This window comes from Aotus nancymaae, unplaced genomic scaffold (genome assembly GCF_030222135.1).
Source record: "Aotus nancymaae isolate 86718 unplaced genomic scaffold, 86718_ANA_hifiasm-v0.15.2.pri h1tg000029l, whole genome shotgun sequence".
NCBI lineage: Eukaryota > Metazoa > Chordata > Mammalia > Primates > Aotidae > Aotus > Aotus nancymaae.
Genome location: NW_026988442.1, coordinates 63,728,487 through 63,751,040, shown reverse-complemented (window position 1 = coordinate 63,751,040; position 22,554 = coordinate 63,728,487). Strand labels below are relative to the sequence as shown.

Genomic DNA, 22,554 nt, shown 5'->3' with positions numbered 1-22,554 from the left:
TAGTGCATTGCAGCCTCGACCTCCTGGGCTCAAGTGATCCTCCTGGTTGAGCCTGCTGAGTAGCTAGGACTATAGGCATACAACACCATGTCTGACTTTTTTTTTTTCTTGTAGAGACGTAGTCTCACTATGTTGCCAATGCTGTATGCTTTTTAATAAAATAATGTCCTAATTATATTTTAACAAAATAATATCTTTTAGGTATCTTTTGAGCAAATGGTGTGTTATGAATAAATAATCTAAATATTATGCTCTCATGCTTTTTTGTTTTTGTTCTAGATTTTTCTTTATGTATTAGGGCTAAGAAATCAGCTTGGTCATTATAGTGTTCTTGCCTGTCTATCCTCTTTTTTCTCAGAGAGGGAAAGAGCCCCTTCTAGGGGAAAGAGCTCCCAAACTTAGAGTAAAAAGAACTGTTTTCCCATGGCAGATCTGCCACTAACTGACTGTAACGTTGTTTATTTAACCTCTTTTGATTTGGGTTTTCTGTACTGTAAAGTGGATTGAATTACCTGATTGATAGAGCTCTTTTTGAGTCTTCAGTCTTAAATTTAGCAAGTCCTTTCTGTTAGATTCTAAAATTCTGTGATTTTAAACGAGACTGTATAAAAATCTCAAAACTTCCTTAATATGATTGTAAAAGAATATAGCATAACTGGATGTGTTCAAAACTGGTAAATTCACCCTGGTATCCTTTTTAACAGGACCAAGGAAATAAATACCAGAAATCAAGAGCACAGACTATTTTCCTTCATCAATCCATAGAACCCTAATACTTCTCTTCCATCAAACACAGAGGAATGACCACCATGACAGATGGCAACAGATGATGTCAACAATTTTTTGGAGGCAAGCAATGAAATATTTCTACTATGAGTTTTCTGTTATTAATTATGTAGAAACAAATAGAATTATATTGGGTTTTAATTGAAAATGAAAAGTATTATTTACCATCAAAATTTTTATGTACATAGCTATTTCTTTTCTTTTCTTTCTCTCTCTCTCTTTTAACACTATTGCATGTCAGAAATTACATTAAGATGCATTTGCCTTTACCTCTGGAGTAACAGATAGAATAAAGCTATCTTAAATACCTAAATACAGAACAAGGATTTAAATAACAGAAATTAAGTACCTATATTTGAAAACAGGGCTTTTTTATATCTCTCTTGGACACCTATATAACTGTAAATTTAGAGTTAGTCATACTATTTATGAATTTTATATAGTTAAAGGTATTCCAGCATTTTTCCTCCCTTTTCTTTAACAACTAATCTAAAGTGCTCCAAAATCCTGGGAAGCCATCCCTTTACAACTCTTACAGCTTTATAATTTGTGAGAATTCTGCATCAAAATATTTGCTTGAACTTTTGGTTAATTCTATGACAACTCCTATTGCCCCTGAAAGAGCAGTTGGGCAAGGATTGTGGACCACAATGCCACCTTCAAATTTCAAATTAATTACATTACCTTTAAAAGAAAAGCTCACTTGGAAAGAAATTGACCATGTATTTTTTTAAATGTTTAAGGAATCTGCCTTCTTTTCTGCATTCATGAAAAGTAAAGACCTAAGTAGATGAAAATAAAGTTAAATGAAAATATAAACTTTTAAAAATTTACATTGAATTCACTAAAATGTAATCTTTCAGGGGATTTTTTACGAGGAAACTATATATATATATGCTTAGAATTTTTTATTTAGTGTTAATTCAACTTATTGGCCTAAGGTCATCCATAAAAACGTGTCTGCTTTTTAAGTTTCACATAAGAGGAATGCTTTCTATAAATAAAGGAGATGATAAATGTTTAAAAAGCCCAGTGTAGAGATTCTGAGTTTTCTTTCAGTAACTAGAGTCAAAATTAATTCTTGCTTTTCTGTTGGGGAAAATTTCATCTAATTACATTCAATTTATTCTGCAACTTTTTGGACAGCAAATCCTGATGGCCAAAGAAAAAGCAGCTGTGTTGCTCTTGCCTTGCAATTATAACAATAGTATTATTATGCAGTCACCAGAGTTTGTGGAACCATGAAGTGGTTATATCCACTGGCTGTTTTCTGGCAGAGATACACCTAAACCTTTCTGAACTCCTGATAATGTATGCCTTTTGCTTGTAAGGATCTTCAAAGAAATAGATTCCACTGCTTCCTTCAGCAAGCCAATTTAGTATAACGGCTCTCAGAAGCAGAAAATTCTTTCTTATAACCCTGTGTGCACTCTTATTAACTGTTTCTAAAACTTATTTTGCTAGGATTGCATTTTAAATATTATTTAAATATTGTCTTAGGTTGGTATAATCCACTTAAGTATTTTTAAAAGCTACTAAAAATTGACCATTGTTTAATTAGTAGAAATATTCTCATAAACCATGCTTCCTCATAAGTAGTCTACATTTGTCCCTAGGTATCTGCAGGGGATTGATTCCAGAACCCCCATGAATACCAAAATCCAGGGATGTTCAAGCCCCTTATATGAAATGGTGCAGTATTTGCATGTAACTCACGTATATCCTCCTTATACTTTAAATCATCTTGATATTACTTATGCTACCTAATATGTAAATAGTTGTTATACTTTATTTTTTTACTCTGATTATTTTTTATTGTTGTCATGTTATTTTTATTGTCGTTTTTCTGAATATATTTGGTCCAAGATTGCTTGAATTTTTAGATGCAAAACCTGAAGTACAGAAGACTGACTATACTATCAAATTTCTTTTTCTTACATAAACTTTTCTAACTCATCCACATATATCTTATTTTGACCTTCATTTTTTCTTTAACCAGTAGAATATACCAGTGGTAGATAGCTTTATTGAGAATCAAGCCCTTTGTTCTTTATTAATTTTATTTGTGACCATGTAATTAATAAGACACAGATATTTGTCATTCTAATCCAAAATGTTATTTCATTTTTATTTTCCATGTTTTTAGGGAAAGTTATACTGGTAAAAACTTCTAGAGAGGCAGTTGAACATAGGTATGATTTATAAGAATGCTACAGGCATACCTCAGAGATATTGTAGGTATGGTTCCAGACTATCACAATAACACAAGCCATACATTTTTTTCCCAGTGCATATGCAAGTTATCTTTGCACTATTCTTTAACCTATTCAGTGTGTAATTGCATTATGTCTTTAAAAAACAATGCATATACCTTAATTTTAAAATAGTTTGCTAAGAAAAAGGGAGGTTCTTTCGGGACTTGGGGGGACAGGGTCTCATTCTCTCTTCCATGCTGGAGTGCAGTGGTGCATTCATGGCTCACTGCTGCCTCAACTTCCTGGGCTCAAGTGATTCTCCCACCTCAGCTTCCCAAATAGCTGGGAATACAGGCATGCATCGTCACACCAGGCTAATTTTTATATTTTTTGTAGAGATAGGGTTTTGCCATGTTGCCCAGGCTGGTCTTGAACCCCTGGGCTCAAGCAATCTGCCTACCATTGCCTCCCAAAGTGCTAGAATTACAGGCATAAACCATCATCCTGGCCTGCTTTTAATAGTAAAGGGTCTTACCTGTGTGTTGATGGTTGCTGACTAGTCAGGGTCATGGTGACCAGTCAGCAACCATCAACATCCAGGCATAACCCTTTATTATGGCTGAGATTGGGATGTCTGTGGCAATCTATTAAAATAAGACATCAGGGGGTATTACCACATTGATTGACTTGACTTGACAAAGTAAATTGGTTTTCGATTGACTTTGACCAGAGCTGTCAGAGGATTCACTATCTATGGCAGATATAGCCTTACAAAATATATTTTTTAAGTAGACTTGAAAGTCAATGGACTTTGCAAATTAGGAGAGTTGATCCATGGGCTACAGAAGGAATGTTATGTTAACAAGCATGAGAATAGCATGAATCTCCTTGCATATCTTCATCACAGCTCTTGGATGACTACGTATACTGTAAGTGAGAAGTAATTTTTCCGAAGGAGTATATTTTTCTGAGCAGTAGTACATCTCAACAGCAAGGTTATAATAGCAAAGTATGCTGCAAACAGATGTGCTGCCCTCTAGGCTTTGTTGTTTCATTTGTAGAGCACAGGCAGAGTAGATTTAGCATAATTCTTAAGAGCCCTGGAATTATTTGAATGGTTAATGAATATTGACTTGAACCTAAAGTCACCAACTGCATTAGTCTCTAACAAGAGTATCAGTGGGTCCTTTGAAGTTGGACACTGACTTTTTTCTCTAGTTATGAAAATTCTAGATGGCATCTTCTTCCAATAGAAGGCTGTTTTATCTACACTGAAAATCTGTTGTTTAGCATAGCTGCCTTCATCAATGATCTTGGCTAGAGTTTCTAGATAACTTGCTGCAGCTTCTCCATCAGCACTTGCTGCTTCACTTTGCACTTCTATGTTATGTAGACAGCTTCTTTCATTAAACCTCATGAACCAACTTGCTCTGCTACTATCAAACTTTTCTCTCTTTTTTTGTATTTTTCTTAGAGATGGGGTTTCACCACGTTGGCCAGGATGGTCTCGATCTCCTGACCTCATGATCTACCTGCCTTGGCCTCCCAAAGTGCTGGGATTACAGGCATGAGCCACCGCGGCTGGCCTAAACTTTTCTTCTGCAGCTTCCTCACCTCTGTCAGCCATTATAGAACTGAAGAGAGTTAGGGCCTTTCTCTGGATTCAGTTTTGGCTTAAAGAAATGTTGTGGCTGGTTTGATCTTCTATCCAGAGCACTAAAATTTGGTCTGTATCAGCAACAAGGCTGTTTTTCTTTCTTATCACTTGTGTATTCACCGGAGTAGCACTTTTAATTTGCTTCAAGAACTTTTCCTTTGCATTCACAATTTGGCTAACTATTGGGCACAAGAGGCCTGGCTTTCAGCCTGTCTTGGTTTTTGACATGTCTTCCTTACTATGCTTTATTATTTCTAGGCTTTGATTTGAAGTGAGACACATGTGATTCTTCCTTTCACATGAACACTTAGAGAGAATTATAGGTTATTACTTAGCCCACTTTCAATATTGTATTTTGGGGGATAGAGAGGCCCAAGGAGAGGGAGAGAGATGGGAAAACAGCCAGGCAGTGGAGTATTCAGAACACCCAACATTTATCAGTTAAGTTTGCATTCTTATATTGGGGCAATTTGTGGCACCCCTGAACAATTACAGTAAACCATCCAAGATCACTGATCACAGATCACCATAACAGATACTGTAATGAAGAAGTTTGAAATATTGTGACAGTTATCAAAACGTGACTCAGAGTTATGAAGTGAGCACATGCTGTGGGTAAAAACAGCACCGATGGACTTGCTCAAGGCAGTTGCCACAAACATTCAATTTGTGAGGCACAATAAAATGAGGTATGCCTACATACAAGGACACAAATTCACAGAACTGATTAAGGATGATTGATTAACCACAACCATGCATTGTACTAGCTGTGTGACCATGGGCAAATTATTGATTTTCTTTCACCCCCGATTTGTATATCTCTACAATTTGAGTGCTAATAATAATATAATTGTGAGGATTAAATGGAATAGATAAAATAAGCAATAAGCTTAGGTTCTTCACATTGCCTAACATGTAATTCAATAAAAATAATTGAAAACAGGTTTCTTCATAGCAACCTCAACTCTTAAAAAAGAGTAATGAGGCCAGGCGCGGTGGCTCACGCCTGTAATCCCAGCACTTTGGGAGGCCGAGGCGGGTGGATCACGAGGTCAAGAGATTGAGACCATCCTGGTCAACACGGTGAAACCCCGTCTCTACTAAAAATACAAAAAATTAACTGGGCATGGTGGTGCGTGCCTGTAATCCCAGCTACTCGGGAGGCTGAGGCAGGAGAATTGCCTGAACCCAGGAGTCAGAGGTTGCGGTGAGCCAAGATCGCGCCATTGCACTCCAGCCTGGGTAACAAGAGCGAAACACCGTCTCAATAAAAAAGAAAAAAAAAAGAATAATGAATTTGCACATTCTATTTATGCCAAACTTGTTTTACTTCATTATATTTGTTTTACCACTGGTAAATTTTGTTCACATTGAAGTGTCCAAATAAGCAGTTTAAAGTTTATGTTTAAAAATATGAAAATGTAATTTATCCAGAAACCACATTAGAAAACATTATACCAAGAGTTATTAACCTGAGTTTCACAGAAACTATGTACATTCCAAATTTTGTTTAAAAATGTAGGGTATGCATGGACTGTTCTAAAACTTTAAGTCAACCACTATTATTTGGAGAAATATTCCATTTATAGGACAGAGTGATTTGAGGAATCTTCTTGGGATTAAATCTCTTTATGTACACATTGATCGGATGTTTATTTGGTCTGAAAAACTGATTCAATATTTCCACTAGAAAAATAAAAATAAACAGACAATTTTGTTTCATTAATTTTTCTAGGTCTGCTATACCAAATTACCGTAAATTGTGTAGCTTAAAATAACAAAAGTTTATTCTCTCACAGTTCTGGAGGCTAGAAGTCCAAAACTGAGTTGTTGGCAGAGCCTTGCTTTTTGAAGCCTGAAGGGGAGCATTTGTTCCTTTTGCTTTGCTCTGGTATTGCCAGCAATTTTTGGCATTCCACGGCTTATAATCTCTGCGTTCATCACCACGTGGCATTCTCCCTATGTGTCTGTATCTCTTCTGCTCTTACAAGGATTGGATTCAGGCCTATGCTAATTCAGTACCACCTCATCTTAATTACATCTATAAAGACTATATTTTCAAATAAGTTCACACTCATAGGTACTAAAGGTTAGGACTTGAACGTATCTTTTAGGGGAACATAATTCAACCCATAACTCTCTCATATATTCATATACATGTATGAATAGAAATTAGAAAATGAATTCCAAAAACAAATTTCTTCTGTTCAACCTCTGAAACGAGGTTATTTCACTTGTGACAAGACATGATCTATGACTAGATCTACATGTTTTGCCTAGTAGGATTTAACACCACCGTTTCTTGGACATTGACAGTTCCTTGATCATTCATTTTTCTATCTGCTCTCTAGCTTTATTTGTTAAAATTTAAAGCAATAGCTATCATTTTGCTTGTTTGTTTCCTTGATGTCAGAGTTCAAACAATAGGTGTACAGATTCAAGATCACAGGATACACACTACATGCATCAACAAATGAAATGCCCTATGACTTTAGAGATGGTATAGCATTTATATTTATAATCATACTGATAGTTATACTTTGTAAATGAACTTAGATAAGATTTCCTTTGCCATATTTGTTTAAACCAGGGCCACCTTTTATTATTATGGGTAAGAAATTAAGAAACATTGTTGACATTTCAAAATGAACAAGTTTTTTTTTTTATTTACATACACACACATATTCTTTCTTTTTAACATACAGTCTCTATGTTTTTTGAGATATATATATTCTTTTTTGTGTGTGAGATAGGGTCTTGCATTATAGCCCAGGCTGGAGTGCAGTGGCATGAATGTGGCTCATTGCAGCCTCAACCTCCTGGCTTCAAGCAATCCTCCCACATCAGCTTCCTGAGTAGCCAGGACCACAGGTACACACCACCAAGCCCAGCTAATTTTTTGATCTTTTGTAGAAACAGGGCCTTGCCACGTTGCCCAGGCTGGTCTGGAACTCCTGGGTTCAAGCAGTCCTCCCATTTCAGCCACCCAAAGTGCTGGGATTATAAGCATGAGCCACCACACCCAACCTCATTATGAATTGTTAACATTAATTCGCCTGCTTATTCTAGTAAAGCTCATTCTAGTGAAGAGTCTTTCTCATCATTACTACATTTTTAGAATTATATCTTCTTTTTGGTCATGTCCCATATAGTATTCATGCAGTTGTCACAGATATTCTATGTAATAAAACGTACATAGAACTAACTATTCTTTAGAAATTTCTGTGTTTCTTCAAGTTCACTAGCTGGTTTCTCTGCCATCTCCAGTGTGCTGTTAAGCCCATCCAGTGAATTTTTCATTTTGATACTATACTTTTTAGTTTCATAATTTGCATTTGATACTTTTGAAAAAATTATTATGGTAAAATATACATAATGTAAAGTTTTATTTATTTTTAGGTATACTTGGTTCTTTTTTATTGGTTTTATTTCTCTGCTGAAATGCTATTTGGGCATTTATTCTGATGATCTTTTGCTTTATGTTCTTGGTAATGGCTGCCATAAGTACCTGTATGAATCATCTCAGAGTCTATTCTATTGGCTGCCTTTTCTATGGACTTTGGTTTATATTTTTCTGTTTCTTTACATTTCTAAGAAATTTTTTATTGTATATTAGATATAGATGACACACGGTAGAGACTCTACATTCTATTGTCTTCTTCCAAAGAGTATTGACCTTTTTTCTAACAGTTAAGTAGCTGCTCAGCCATCTAGTGAAGGCTTGGTTTGATGTTTTGTTAGCGGGTGGATCTATTTTGGTTTTGTTCTTAATCCTTGGGCGACTTCCTTAGTGTATAGGGCCATAATGTTTACTCCTAGAATGTGGTCCTTTGTGGATTTCTGTGGAAAGTCTGAGGTGTTACCAATCTGCTTTTGCTTGATGGGATTCAAATATGAAACTCTTTGTCTCATGTAATGGGCAGGAGGAGAAATCCTTATTTTCTCTTTCCAGCTGTTACTTTCCATTGAGTTTTTTGGAGTCTTTCCCATGCATGTACATTTTAGGTGCCAGCCTAGGTGGGAATTGATATACAAATATTGTAACTCCCCCTCTGTATTTTCCTCCTTTCTGGAACCCCCTCCCCAACCCATGATTTTCAGCCATTCTCTCAGCCCTGAATTCTGACCTCTGAATTCTGCCTCTCAAGCAGGTAAGACTGTGGCTTTCTGCTTAAGTTCTACTTGCTCATACACCCTTGTACCACAGGAGAGCCATATGAATGTAGACCTTACCCAGGGATGTTACCTTCTTTCAAGGATCAAATCCTCACTCTTTCTATTTCTGCCTACATTTGGTCACTCTCTAGTATGTCTTCACATAATTGTGTTTTGTTTATTGGCTATAGTATTTTTTTCACAGTTTACAATTATTATTCAGTGGGAGAGCTAGTGTGATTTAAGTTACTTTACCATTACTTGAATTTGAATTACTGGATCTTTTTACTTTCATATTTACCTGTTGACTTTATTATTTCATTTCATCATTAGTGTAGTCACTTTGACCTAGGTTTGATTCCTGGTTCTGCTATTTATTGCTGTGTTACTTCAAATTTCGATCTTCAGTGTTCCTGTATGTAAAGTGGAAATGATCATAGGTATCTCAAAGGGTTGCTTTAGAATATTAAATGTGAAAACATATGTAAAATATGTGACATGGAACCTAGAAGTTAATTGATACTTGTAAATGCTACTTCCCTTTATTGCCATAATTATTCTCTGAGGTTGATCAGCTATTACTATATGGAACGAATTACTTAAGATCTTACTACTAGATACCAGAAGTACAGATTAATTATATTAAATATGTAAGGTAAGTTTATGCCTAGCAGAAGTTCATTTCTATATTATTCCATCTAAGAAGAATTAACTGTAATTCAGAGGTTAAATAGAAAAACAAGGGTTAATAACAGCAAGGCTTGCATGGCCATTGTTCCCAGCTATGTCCTTTTTCTCTTCTGGGTACACTTAAAGCCAGCCCACTCTCAGGTTGCCAGAAGATATTACTGTAGTATTTCTTTTCTATCAAAGAAGAATGAGTCTAAGGAAGTTCCTGATTTTAGAGACAGATGGAATTTCCAGTGAGAAATCAGGCCCAGTGAAATAAATATCATGTGTGCATGTGATCAGTAAAGAATGTATTAAAACATATACTACTATATAATGAGCTATTCTATCTTCAGAGTTTCCTTATGACTAAAAATGAATGATTTGTACCCTTGCTAAACACGTAATTTTAGAAACTGGTTATTGAAGGATTTTTGCAATGAGTATTTAACTTAAGTGTCTGTCCTGCCTATTAGAATCATGTTTTGAATGTGTGTGTGTATAGATTGTTTTGTGTCATTTTTAAGCAGTGCATAGGATTTGTAAATTTGTGAGTTTCAAAAACATTTTGCTATAGTGGAAGTAATGTTATGCTGAAAAAAGCAGGGGAAATTGGTTGAGGTTGCATTAACTCTCCCTGTAAGCATTATTACAGTTGCCATTCACATTTATGCCTGTTCAGTAGAAACCCATCAATCATGTAAACTTAGGGCCAGATTCTGATCTCTAATGCGTAGCATGAATTGCTACGTATCTTTTTCCACCAATAAAAAAAAAATGCTCAGTAACATCTGAGATTAAAATCTGTCCTTTCAAATTGATTTTATTTTTATCTAGACTAAGAAGCAAAGTGTAGTGTCAGATGAGGAAATAAAATAATTCCTGTCAGGATGTAGTTTCTTTTTTTATATATAATTCTTACAGAATCAAGTGTTTGTGTATTTCTGTAATCATAATAATAGCTCTGATAAAAAAAAGAAAAATTATTATTATACTTTTTAAAATGGAATCTTTTTATCCTTGTAGAATCACATGTGCTAATATGGATTGTAGGGAAAAGCCATATTATAAAAAACAATATTGCCTAAGGTTATAATATATGAAAAGCAAACAAAGCCTGTTTACGTAGAATATTCTGTTTATCAGAATGTATTTTATATTTTCCATTAAAATTTAACAATCTTATTAAACCTTACCAATAAAGTAAAATATTTAAAATAATAAAGCTATCTTGTTTTGGCATTTATATGAGGGTTTTTTTTTTAAGTTGTAATTGACAAAAAATTGGAAGATAACATTTTTGTTTAAATTTTTTCTCAGCCAAGGAAAATTAGTACAATTTATGTGTGTATATTTTTATTTTAGCAGTGTGTATTGAAAACTGGTTATGACCAAAGCACTGGGCTAGGCCATTTTTGGGGACCCAAAAAGATGACTCTGATCTCACCCTGCCTCAAAGAAGCATATAGTTTAGTAGGACAAACAAAAGCACACATATCACACATAGATAAGTATAGAGTAGAGAAATTTTCCGACTATACTTCTCAGCACTGATTCTGGAGAAGAATCTCAGCAGATTCCATTTTTTATTTGTATTTCAGAATTAAAAGTGATCTTTAAGGGAGCCTAGCATAGTTCCTGGAACATAATAGGTATCCAAAAATGTTGAAAGAATGGGCGAATATTCTCTAGTGCCTGGGATCAGATAGCATGCTAGATGTAGCGTGAGTCTGTTATGTGTGTTAACTGCCTCTGCTGGAAAACAAGGTATTTTAGAATTAAACTGATTTTATCTGGCTTTCACCATTTTGTGGAATAAAATAGGCAAATTATTTCTTTGAACTCCAGTTTCTTCATCTACAAAGTATGGTGATAATACCTCTTATAAGTTTGTTATGAAGAATGAATGAGATAATGTATATAAAGCTTACATTTTTATAGTGGCTATAAGAGTATAGGTTAGAAAGCAGTGTTACAGTTACCATTACTATTATTTTTACTAATAAAGAATGGGTAAAAGTACTACATTATGAGACAGTAGTTAAACCATAACATTGACTTTGCATGTGTGTAAGAATGAGAATTTTTATTTCTAATGGGTAGCACTTCATTCAATCTATAGTATGTGACTTTTTTAAATTAAGGAAATATGTCATGAGCTATAAAATTAATTTATTATTTTACCTTGTACTTGATAATTTTGTCTTTGTAGATTGAAAACTCAAATAAGTACTTAGGAATTATTATTTACTTTTTAAAAATTTATTCATTTACCAAATATTTACTGAGTGCTATTTGCCAGGCATTGTAGTAGGCCCTGGTGACACAGCAGTGAACAAGGCTGACGAAGTCTGTGCTCTCAAAAATTTACGTTTTCTGTTTCATTTTTAATGGACCTGGATTTGCAGGTCTGACCCATCAGAGCTGGTTTACAGATGGTTCATGGTGCCCTAAACAGTATGCTTGAGATTTACGGAGTAGTTGTCACAGGAATTAGACATGTGAGATTTTTATCCTACGACCCATGAATCATAACCAGGCCACATACCAAATGTAAAAAGTTACTACATTCAAGCCCACATTCCTGGAAGTTATATGTAATTGTTCTCCTTTGTCATCTTAAAGGAAAGACAAATTTTAGAGCCTTGCAAAATTATGAGGGCATAGGTACAAATGAATGACAGAGTTAGGTAAGGAAGACACATGATCACAATTGACTCTAACTTGTTAGCAAAATTTTAAAGTTGGGCACTGTGGCTCACACTTGTAATCCTGGCAATTTGGAAGCCGGAGGCAGGAGGATGGCTTGAGCCTAGGGTTCAAAACCAGCCTGGAAAACACAGTGAGACCCTGTCTCTACCCCCCCAAAAATTTTTTTGATTAGCTGAGTATGATGGTACATGCCGACTTGTGCCTGTGGTCCCAGCTACTCAGGAGGCTGTAGTGGGAAGATGGTTGGACCCTGGAGGGGTTGGACACTGTCGAAGCTACAGCGAGCTGTGATTGTGCCACTGCACTCCATCCTGAGTGACAGAGTAAGACCCAAAGGAAGGAAGGAGGGAAGGAAAAAAGGAAGGAAGGAAGGAAAAGAAAGGAAGGAAGGAAAGAAAGAAGGGAGGGAAGGAGGGAGGGAGGACAGGACAGGACAGGAAAAAGGAAGAAGAAAGAAAGAAAGAGAGAGAGAGAAGGAAGGAAGGAGGGAAGGAGGAAGGAAGGAAGGAAGGAAAGAAAGAAAACAAACCTTGGGCTTTGGGCTGGTACTTAAGTTCACGGTTATTTTCTGTTTGGAAATTTTCCTCTATTTCCCCCACCACTAATCACCTTATAGCTAACTTTATTGGTGAAAACATTCTACTAAGCAGAATAGACTATCATTTCTTATTTTCTGTGCTTTCCTGTTTGTTTACATGAGACAGTAAGTAACTAAGAATATACAGTTTTATTGCTAATTTAATTTCCTACTAATAGAAGAATTTAGGCAAGTTTTCTTAATATTTTTGCTCAACTGTGAAGTATAGATGATAACATTCAACTGATTGTTATGTGATTCAGATTTCAAAATGAAAACGAAATCATAATATACATGAGGTTTCGTATAGTTATTATTGGCAAGAAGAGAGATAATGATTAATGACAGAAACTCCTGTTAATTGAGCATTTTTAAGTGCCCTATGCTACATACAGATTATGGTTAGGCCTCTAAATAAATCTGCTTGATAGAAATCATTATTTCCAGATTCTATATAAAGGAATATACTCTAAAAAACATTAACTGACTTGCCCAAAGACTTTCAAGTTAGTCAGTTAGTGAGCCAGAATTCAGATTTGGATTTGTATGTATCGGAATCCAGCACTCATTGCATCACATTACCTTACTTGGGTGCTAAAAAACAGAGTAAAGTGAAAAGGCATAGGCAACCTTAGATTCTCTATTATGGCCTTACTCTTTTCTCCTTTAAAAATTTTTATTCATGTATTATGTGTACATGTTAAATAGTATTGAGTGCCCCCTCCCTTGGAATTCATCTAGAGATAACTGCTTTTACTTGTTCATTACTGGCCGGGTGTGGTAGCTCACACCTGTAATCTCAGCACTTTGGGAGGCCAAGGCAGGTGGATCATGAGGTCAGGAGTTCAAGACCAGCCTGGCCAAGATGGTGAAACCCCACCTTTACTAAAAATACAAAAATTAGCCGGGCACAGTGGCAGGTGCCTGTAATCCCAGCTACTCAGGAGGCTGAGGCAGGAGAATCACTTGAACTCTGGGGGCGGAGGTTGCAGTGAGCTGAGATCGCACAATTGCACTCCAGCCTGGGCAACAGAGTGAGACTCTGTCTCAAAAAAAAACTTGTTTGCTACTTTTCAGGCACCTGTTTCTAAATATGTTTTTTCCCCACCTCTATCTCTAGGTTTACCAATATTAGACATTCTTTGTAGAAGTTATAAATCATTTGTCTATTATCATGGATGATGACTTAGCATACTTCTATCACCTAGTACCTCTTTGTCATCCCATCCCTCAAATATAGTTAAACCAAAAACAAGTGTTTACCTTGTTGATGTTATGTAAATGTTATTCACTGCAACACCAAATAGCATACTATAATTACATTTCCTTTCTTGTAAAGCTTTTCTTTATTGCCTAGAGTTTTTCTCTCATTCTGTTATCAGCTTTTTACAATTTAGACAAAAATGTCTTCCACTTATTTCTTTTCCTACCTCTATCACTATTTCTTGAAATCATGGTTGGCATAAATGCTACTTTTTATTCAGTTCATTTCTTGAATAAATTTTGCAGATTTTCTTGCAGACTCTATGACCAATCTCTGTCAGAAATTAATTTTAGTTCTTAAAGATCCTGTCCTTGTTTCCAAAAGTTTACCAAAAACCACATTTGAGCCATTTTTGAATAAAATAGACAAGCTTTAAAACAAACATTGGCAATTTTTTTTCACATTAAATAACCTTTATGGTAGAAGGAGTATTTTAATCAGGCCATCTTTTAAGTAAGTTACCATGGGTTTTCAGCATATAGCCAGAGAAGATGGTAGCCCAAAGCCAATTCAGATATTGATTAACTAGCATAACACCTACATAGGGGTATTCTACATTTAAGCTTGTACAGCATATTGAGTGGTGGCATACAGTGGTAAGTCCACTGGACCTAATAATTTATAAAATTATAAATATTATACAAAAGCCAACTGTTAGCAGTATCTTGGGGTTATATGGAGGTGGGAAGGGAACTATGATTTTTTACTTTTATACTTCCATACCATTTGAATTTTTTTCAAAATGAGTATTTGTTACTTTTTGAAATCAGAAAGAAAAAGGATTAAAGACATTCTAAAAGAAATAAGGTAAAAGATAAAGCTGGGAGGAAAAAAATAAAATTTAAACTTTATGTCCTGTTAGTATGGTGAACTTAGGTACCCTGACATCTCATGGTAAACAACTAAAAATAATGTGAAACATAAAAATAGTGTTTATATGCAACTATGAACTGGAAAGATGGCAAATACTAAGAGGCTGAAACAAATAAACACAAACCTACATAAAAGTAGTGTCCAGTCAGGTAAACCTTAAGGATATTTGCTGAACCTGGTAAATTCTGGGTTACAGTTTTGTTTTCATGGCCTCCTATTGAAAGAAGAACAGGAGACAGTCAAAATCCTGGACACATCCAAGGTAGAGAGTCTATACTTAAGGTCCACTTATGGACTTCCAAATATCTACATCTTTATTGAAAGGATACCTAATAAAATCAGCTATAATTTCCCATGGCACTGCAAGGAAAATTGGTTAGTTTAAACCTTGACATTAAGCATAGGAAAGGAATATCTCTTTGATCATTTGAATATCAAGCCTGTATTGTGGGTCTGCTATGCTACATAAGTGATACCAAAAAAAAATTTTTTTTTAAATTAAACTGGGTAACAAGAGCGAAACTCCGTCTCAAAAAAAAAAAAAAAAAAAATTAAAGCCAAGATTTTAAGGTAGTCCCAAGCTTGTTGTCTTCCAAGTAGCCAGTAGAAGCAAACATAAATTCTCATTGAAAGAATCTACGTTCAATACAGGACCCCAAAAATTTCCACAGGTAAAATTACTACAAAATATGAATTTACTGTCAAAAATTATAAACCAAGCCATCATGAATGAATATCAAAAACTATATTCCAAAGAAGCAGACTCATAAACATATTTATATATTAAAAATTACCAGGGAGAGTATAAAATAAGTCTGCTTAATAAAAGAATAAGAGAGTAAAGATAGTGATATGACATTCTTGAGGAAGAAGAATAAAGTAGGGAGACTTTACTTATAAGATATGAAGATTTAATATAACACTTTAGTGATTAGTAGAGTGTTATACTAGTGAAAGATACACAGTTGACCAGTGGAACAAAATAGATTGCTTAGAACCATCTATGAGTAGGTGGTAAGTTGGTGTTTTGAAAGAGCTAGCATTAGGATAAGGGTTGACTTTTCAATAACTGATACTGGGATCATTGATTATTCGTTAGGGGGAAAATGAAATTTGATTCCTACTTTATATCATATGTAAATATCAGCTCTAGGTAGAGTAGAGACTTAACTATGAAAAACAAAACTATAAAAATTTTGGGAGAATATTTTCCAAGTAGAGAAAAATGAAAAAGCCGTTAAGGAAAAGATTGTTAAATTGTATCGCATTACAATTGTGATACTCTTTTCATCAAGAGTCACCTTAAAAAGAATGAAAAGACAAGTTGCAAATTAGAGAAGACATTCACAATACATCCAACTGAAAAATAATTATTACAAATTAATATAAAAAAGATAAAATTGGAAATTTGGCAAAGACTTTTTATGTCTTACTCTGACTTTGCTTTCCATTAACCGTTTATTTCTGATCATCTCAACCTGTTTGACCACCTGCTTACTCATAAAGGGGGCAAAATCTACTGCCATGAGTTCCTGAAAAATAATTAAAAGGAAAATTAAAATCAGTATACTGAAAAAGTTATTCCTGATCTTACTCACTTCCATATCTTTTTCTCTATCCCCACACAATTCATTTTTTCCTTCTCTCAGCTTCTGACCTTTGACACAGTTCATTACATTGCATTCATTCTTCTTGTACAGTATCAGGTAGATACTGCATTATGTACTGGAGAATTACTACTGACAGTTTTCCCCTGACATGATTTATATAAATATATATCATTTTTGCATTGATAAGCCTTTTAAAATTGTGCCTCTTTTTAACTGTGAATTTTTTGGGCACTATTCTTACTTACCTCACTCTTTTTACTCCTGCCTTCTATTACCACCTAAATTAGTGGTTCTCATCCAGGGGAATCTTGCTCCCTAAAGGAATATTTGACAGTATCTGGAGACATTCTCAATTGCCATTATGGGTAGGGTATGGTTGCAGGCCAGGGATGCTGCTTCACATCCTACAGTGCACAGGATAGCCCTCCACAGCAACGTATTATGTAAAATGTAAATAGTGCCACAATTGGAAACTCAGATCTTTAACTTCTTATTTTAGCTACTTTCTTATTATGCTTTTCTGTTTTTGGCTCTACCTCTCATAACTACCTTTGTAGATCCACTTATCTTCCTAATACAATAAAGAATACGTTCTCATTATGCTATTACAATTAATATCTAGCTATAAGATACAACTTTTTCAAACAAGATCATGTCTTTTGTGGGAACATGGATGGAACTGGAGGCCATTATCCTTAGCAAACTAATGCATGGACAGAAAACCAAATACCACATGTTCTCACTTATAAGTGGGCACTAAATGACGAGAACTCATGGACCCAAAGAGGGTAAAAACATACACTGGGGCCTACTTGATGGTGGAGGTTGGGATGAGGAAGAGGATCAGAAAAAATACTCCTGGGTACTAACCTTACTACCTGGATGACACAATAATCTATCTGTTCAATAAACCCCTGTGACACAATTTACCTGTGTACTTGTACCCCTGAACCTTTTTCATCACTGGGCCCCACAGAATAGTACTGAAAGTGGAGAATGAATTGGTGGAAACAGGTTTAATTGAAGACAACTAGGACGTTTCTGCTCTTGAAGCTCAGGGCTTTTTCTTCATATAGGTTATGAAATTTAGACCAATTAAAGTAACATGATGAAAAACCTCACCAGATAGTAATCCCACCTTGTTTTTCATTTCCAGACTTTATGGAAAAGAAACATTTAACGAGTGGCTAGTTTTGTGTGCCAGTCATTATACTACGGTGATGCTTTCAGAGAGCTAGCTTGTTAATTCTCAAAACAACTCTAAGAGAAATGTTATTATTCTTATTTCACAGAAAAGAAAGCTGAGACTTTTAAAAAAGAAAAAAAGTAAACGTAAATGCCTTGCCCAATTTAACTCAGAGGAGCCTGATCCCAAGTTTTCTAACTCAAGTTTAGGATTCTTTCTGCCACCCTACTTTGCCACTTTATCACTTGCAGCATGCATGCCTGTTTCTTCTAGTTCTTTTTAAAACTTTATTTTGCTATCTGGAAAATAAACTATTTTTAAAATAGTGTTTTTTTTTTTTAAATATGTCTTTTTTTTTTTTTTTTTTTTTTTTGCTGTTTTTGCACCCTGACAAAATCCAGAGTGTGTAGTATAGTGCTATAGGTACGAAAAAACGCTTAATAAATATCTTTAAAAATAAAAAAGGGTTTTAGGCAAAAGGGTACAAAGAGGAAAGACAGGAGTGTTTGACCTCTTCAGAACAGTGCAGTAAGTCTCCCAGAGCAGTTATTTGATAACAAAAAAAGGTTACATCTTCAGTCTAAATAAGAACTGCTTACATTTCCATTCGACTCAAGAAATACTGTACTTCAGAAGCCCTTGTTACTTGATGTACTTGAATCATTTATTTCACTGATTTTTTTTCCTGTTGCAGTGAGGTTAAATGTCATAATAAGAAAGGCAAAAATTCCCATGTATTATGGGCTTGCCTGTGACTTACCATTCATACCATCAAAATACATGATTGGTCTTCATAATATTAAAAATAAGGTTCTCAGTCACTTATACCTAGTAAGCCAAAGTAAAATGGCTAACATAAATTTATTCAAAGTATACATTTTACATAATTCCCATTCAATTTAAAATACCTCTTGGTCATAGTTCTTGAAGAGTTGTTATTTTTCAAAATCATTCCTTCACATTTTAAGGTGTTCCAAATTCTGCATGTTTAGCTTAAATTTTGGTATGTGTAAAAGTGGTTCAAAGATAACATTTAGCAGATATACCTATGGTCAACAATTAATACAATTGTTGACTTTTCTAACATTTGACTGCTGTATATGCAAAAAGACAAGTCTTTTTGAGATGGGAAGAAGTAATCTTCGTAACTTTCCTGCCTTGCTATCATGAGTGAGACATCAGCAGCAAAATAATAATTGTATTAGATAAATGAGTATATTTTAGAAGTTATAGAATAATCCAACTCAAAATGGTTCTCAGCCAAGTATGGTAAATTTTGTTTTCCTGCACCTCACTCCTGCCAGAGACAGTTTGGAAATGTGTAGAGGCATTGTTGGCTGCCACAGTGATTGGAGAGCAAGAGAGCTACAAGGAGGATCCAGGAATATAAAAAATTTCCAGTGGAGCAGGGGATAGTTCCATATAACAAAGACTTTGGTGTCCAGAATATCTGAAGTGTCCTTATTAAGAAACACTCTCTGGTCATGGTGGCTCATGCCTGTAATTCCAACACTTTGGGTGAGTGAGGTATGCTGATTGCTTGAGCCCAGGAGTTCAAGACCAGCCTGAACATAGCTAGACACCACGCTCTCTAGAAAATACAAAAAAAAAAAAAAGCCAGGTATGGTGGTGTGCACCTGTAGTCCCATCTACTGAGGAGGCTGAGATGGGAGGATAACCTGATCCCAGAGAGGTTAAGGTTGCAGTGAACCCAGATCATGCCACTGCACTCCAGCCTGGGCAAAGGAGTGAGACCCCTGTCTCAAAAATAAAAAAAGAAACACTGAAAGATACAGATTTATATTCTAGTTATGAATAAGTGGGAAATACCAGATACCAGATATCTTTATGGAAAACCTCTGTGAGTTAGTGGATCTTCAACTTTTTTTTGTTTTTTTCCCCAAAACAGAGTCTCTCTCTCTCTCTGTCTCCCAGGCCGGAGTACAGTGGTACAGTCATGGCTCACTGCAACCTCAATCTCCCAGGCTAGGGTAATCCTCTTACCTTAGCCTCCCACATAGCTGGGACTACAGGCATGCACCATGATGTCCAGCTAATTATTTGTATTTTTTTGAGAGACAGTGTCTCACCATGTTGGCAAGGCTAGTCTCAGACTCCTGAGCTCAATTGATTTGCCTGCCTAGCCTCCCAAAGTACTGGACTGCAGTCCTGAGCCACTGGCTCAGCCTGGAAAATATTTTAAACTTAACAAATCTGTAGCTATGATGATGTTTATTGGAAGAATTGTGTTTACCCATGTCATGATAGCATTGTGGTGTCTGAAGAATGTATCTTGAACTATTGTTACAGACATTTTTCTCTAGTGTTCAGCCTTTAAAAGAAGGCCCAGGAATGAACATAGGGACTTAATCTCTTATTGTAAGGAGATTACTGGGGTTTGGGTTCTGAAACTCAGCAGTAAAAATTGGCTTAGATCTAGGTAAAAAGGCTCACCTAATGGCCTGGTACTTCATGCTAAAGGTCAAAATAAAAAGCAGAGGGAACTCTGCTAGGAGATTGTAACACCATCATCCCCACCACAGAGTGAGAAAATTGATAGAGAATTGAAATATATTGACTATCTACTCTTTCCTAGGCATTAAGATAAGACCTTTATGTGTAGACTTTCATTTATTTGTATGATAAAATTTCACTGTAATGTACAATAGGAAAACTGCTGGGGAAATACATAGCTCTTACAATCCAAAAACATCATGTGTGGTGATGGAGAAAGAGATGCAGTCAGTTGTAACTACATATTAGAAATGCTATGATATGTAGTACATATTGGTTGCAATTGGGGGCATTTATAGGCATACCTCAGAGATACTGCAGGCTCGGTTTCAGACCACCCTGACGAAGCAAGTGTTGCAATAAAGTGAGCCGTAGGATTTGTTTTGTTTTCCCAATGTGTATAAAAGTTACCTTTATACTATACTGTAGTCTATTAAGTATGCAATCACATTATATCTTTAAAAGCGATTGTCAGGTTCTAACTGAGGTCTGAGGAGAGTCAGTGGGTGAGTGGCAGGTAGCTGGAAAACACTCGGAATCAGACAGTTTCAACATGGCTTTATTCTCTCTCTGGGCATGAACAAGCCATATGTACAGCATTAGCAGGGTAATTTACAGACAGTAGTGGCTCCGAGCCAAGCACAAACTCATGTGGGTGATCACCTAATGTGACTCACATGACATGGTTACATAATGTGCAGGGTTGTGTGCCTGCACTCCAAACCTGCTGAGTCATGCTGCACCTTCCAGCTACCCCAGCCTATTCCTGACCAAAGTGCAGCCATTTCCCTTACTCTCCACCCCTTAGACCAAGGGCATCCTCTGGGCAGGGACATTTGCCCATAGGGCAGAGCCCTGAATCCATAACCCACAACAACAATACAGAGAGCAACAGCTCACTACAAGGATCCCAGCTATGCTACTTACGACTATTAGGGCCCAGGATAGGCCAGAGCCTAGGGATGCCCACCATCTCTGCAGGGGTTTGTCAGTAAGGCTCTTGACTGCCTTAATCTCCCATGAGACCCCTTGCAGGGCTGTTGTTATGTTCTGCTGATTGTCAAGGATAAAGGTACAACATTGTGTTCCTAAAAGGGCACAAGTGCCTCCTTGGGCAGCAATTGCTATGTGTAAGGCCATTTGATTTTGCAGGACCACCTTTCTGATCTGATCAACCTCATCCATTAACAAGAGGAGGGCTACTTGGTATAATTCAGAACCCTAGTGGTGTGCTGTACAAGAGTAGTAACTTGTGCTTCTACAGTTATGACACCCATTCCAGGAATAGTCATTGCCAAGGGGTAGAACCACCAGGGGACTCGTCACACTCACGAAAACTGAGAGCGTAGCACCTCCCAGCTATGCGGGCATCTGGGCAATGTGGGGAGAACCGGGGCAGGTACATAAGGCCACCCCCAGGTACAACATCCAGTCCAGTCCACTGATAGGTAAGGCCACCCTGTGTCCCCACAGACCCATAAACTCCCAGTAGGGCATAAAATCAATCAGGGCCCAGTGTTGGTGAGGCCACTTGTTCCACAATGCATTCAATGTGATAACATGTGTTATGTTTACACAGGCTGTGAGGGATACCCATCCCACACTGTGGTGTTACCCCAGTGTTGCTCTATGCACTGCGGTGCCTGGGCTGGGTGTACTTCATGTTCTTCCACTAGCCACCTCCACACATCATAAACACTATGGGCCAGCCAGGGGGCAGGTGTGCTGTGGGTCTTGCAGCATCCTTTGTCCAAAGCTTGCTGCATCACGTTCTGGGCATTGACCATGGGACTCCAAGTCACCAGCCATGTCCAGTTCTCTGCAGATGCTGAATGCATGTGCCAAGGCAAGCCCTCTTTAGCTGCTGCTGGAAGAGCAGTGCAGAACCAACAGTTGGAAACATTGGTCATCTCTGTGTAGGTGTGGGACCAGTCCACAATGCAATTGGAGCATGTTAACCTATGGTCAAAATGACAGGGCAGGCACAGGTACTAACAAAGATAGATCACGTCCCTCAGGGAAAATAGGGGCTAACTTTTCATCCCTGGATAACAATGCAGCTGCCAAGGGCTTCTGCCTTAGGTGACAGTATCACACCTTCTCAGCTCCCCATGGTTTGTTTAGGTCCTGTATCTGTGCCAAAGTCACAAGGGAGCTCATAATAAGCCACACAGACAGTGCATATGTCTTGCAGAGGAGGGTTCTTTCCTTGGCCATTCCCCTATGAGCAGTCAACCGTGGGGGCCATGTATTGAACACCCCAAGGAGTAACATGCAAGTCATACTGTAGGCCCTCCCTGCAGGGAGCTAAAATGGCCAACCACTGGCAATGCGGGGCTTGGAGGGTCCATGGCCA

General features: G+C 36.7%; 1 protein-coding gene across 6 annotated transcripts in view; it reads left to right on the top strand.

The window, feature by feature from the left end:
- Positions 1-22,554, top strand: part of MBD5 (methyl-CpG binding domain protein 5) — a 471,066-nt gene that overhangs the window by 193,462 nt on the left and 255,050 nt on the right. For 5 of the 6 annotated variants that reach the window (XM_021668892.2, XM_064382791.1, XM_064382792.1 and 2 more), the window contains exon 3: positions 705-849. The gene's annotated coding sequence lies outside the window, so the exon portion shown is untranslated. Of the gene's footprint in view, positions 1-704; positions 850-2,402; positions 2,479-22,554 lie in introns of all 6 variants that reach the window. The other variant, XM_012457096.2, reaches the window with a different exon arrangement.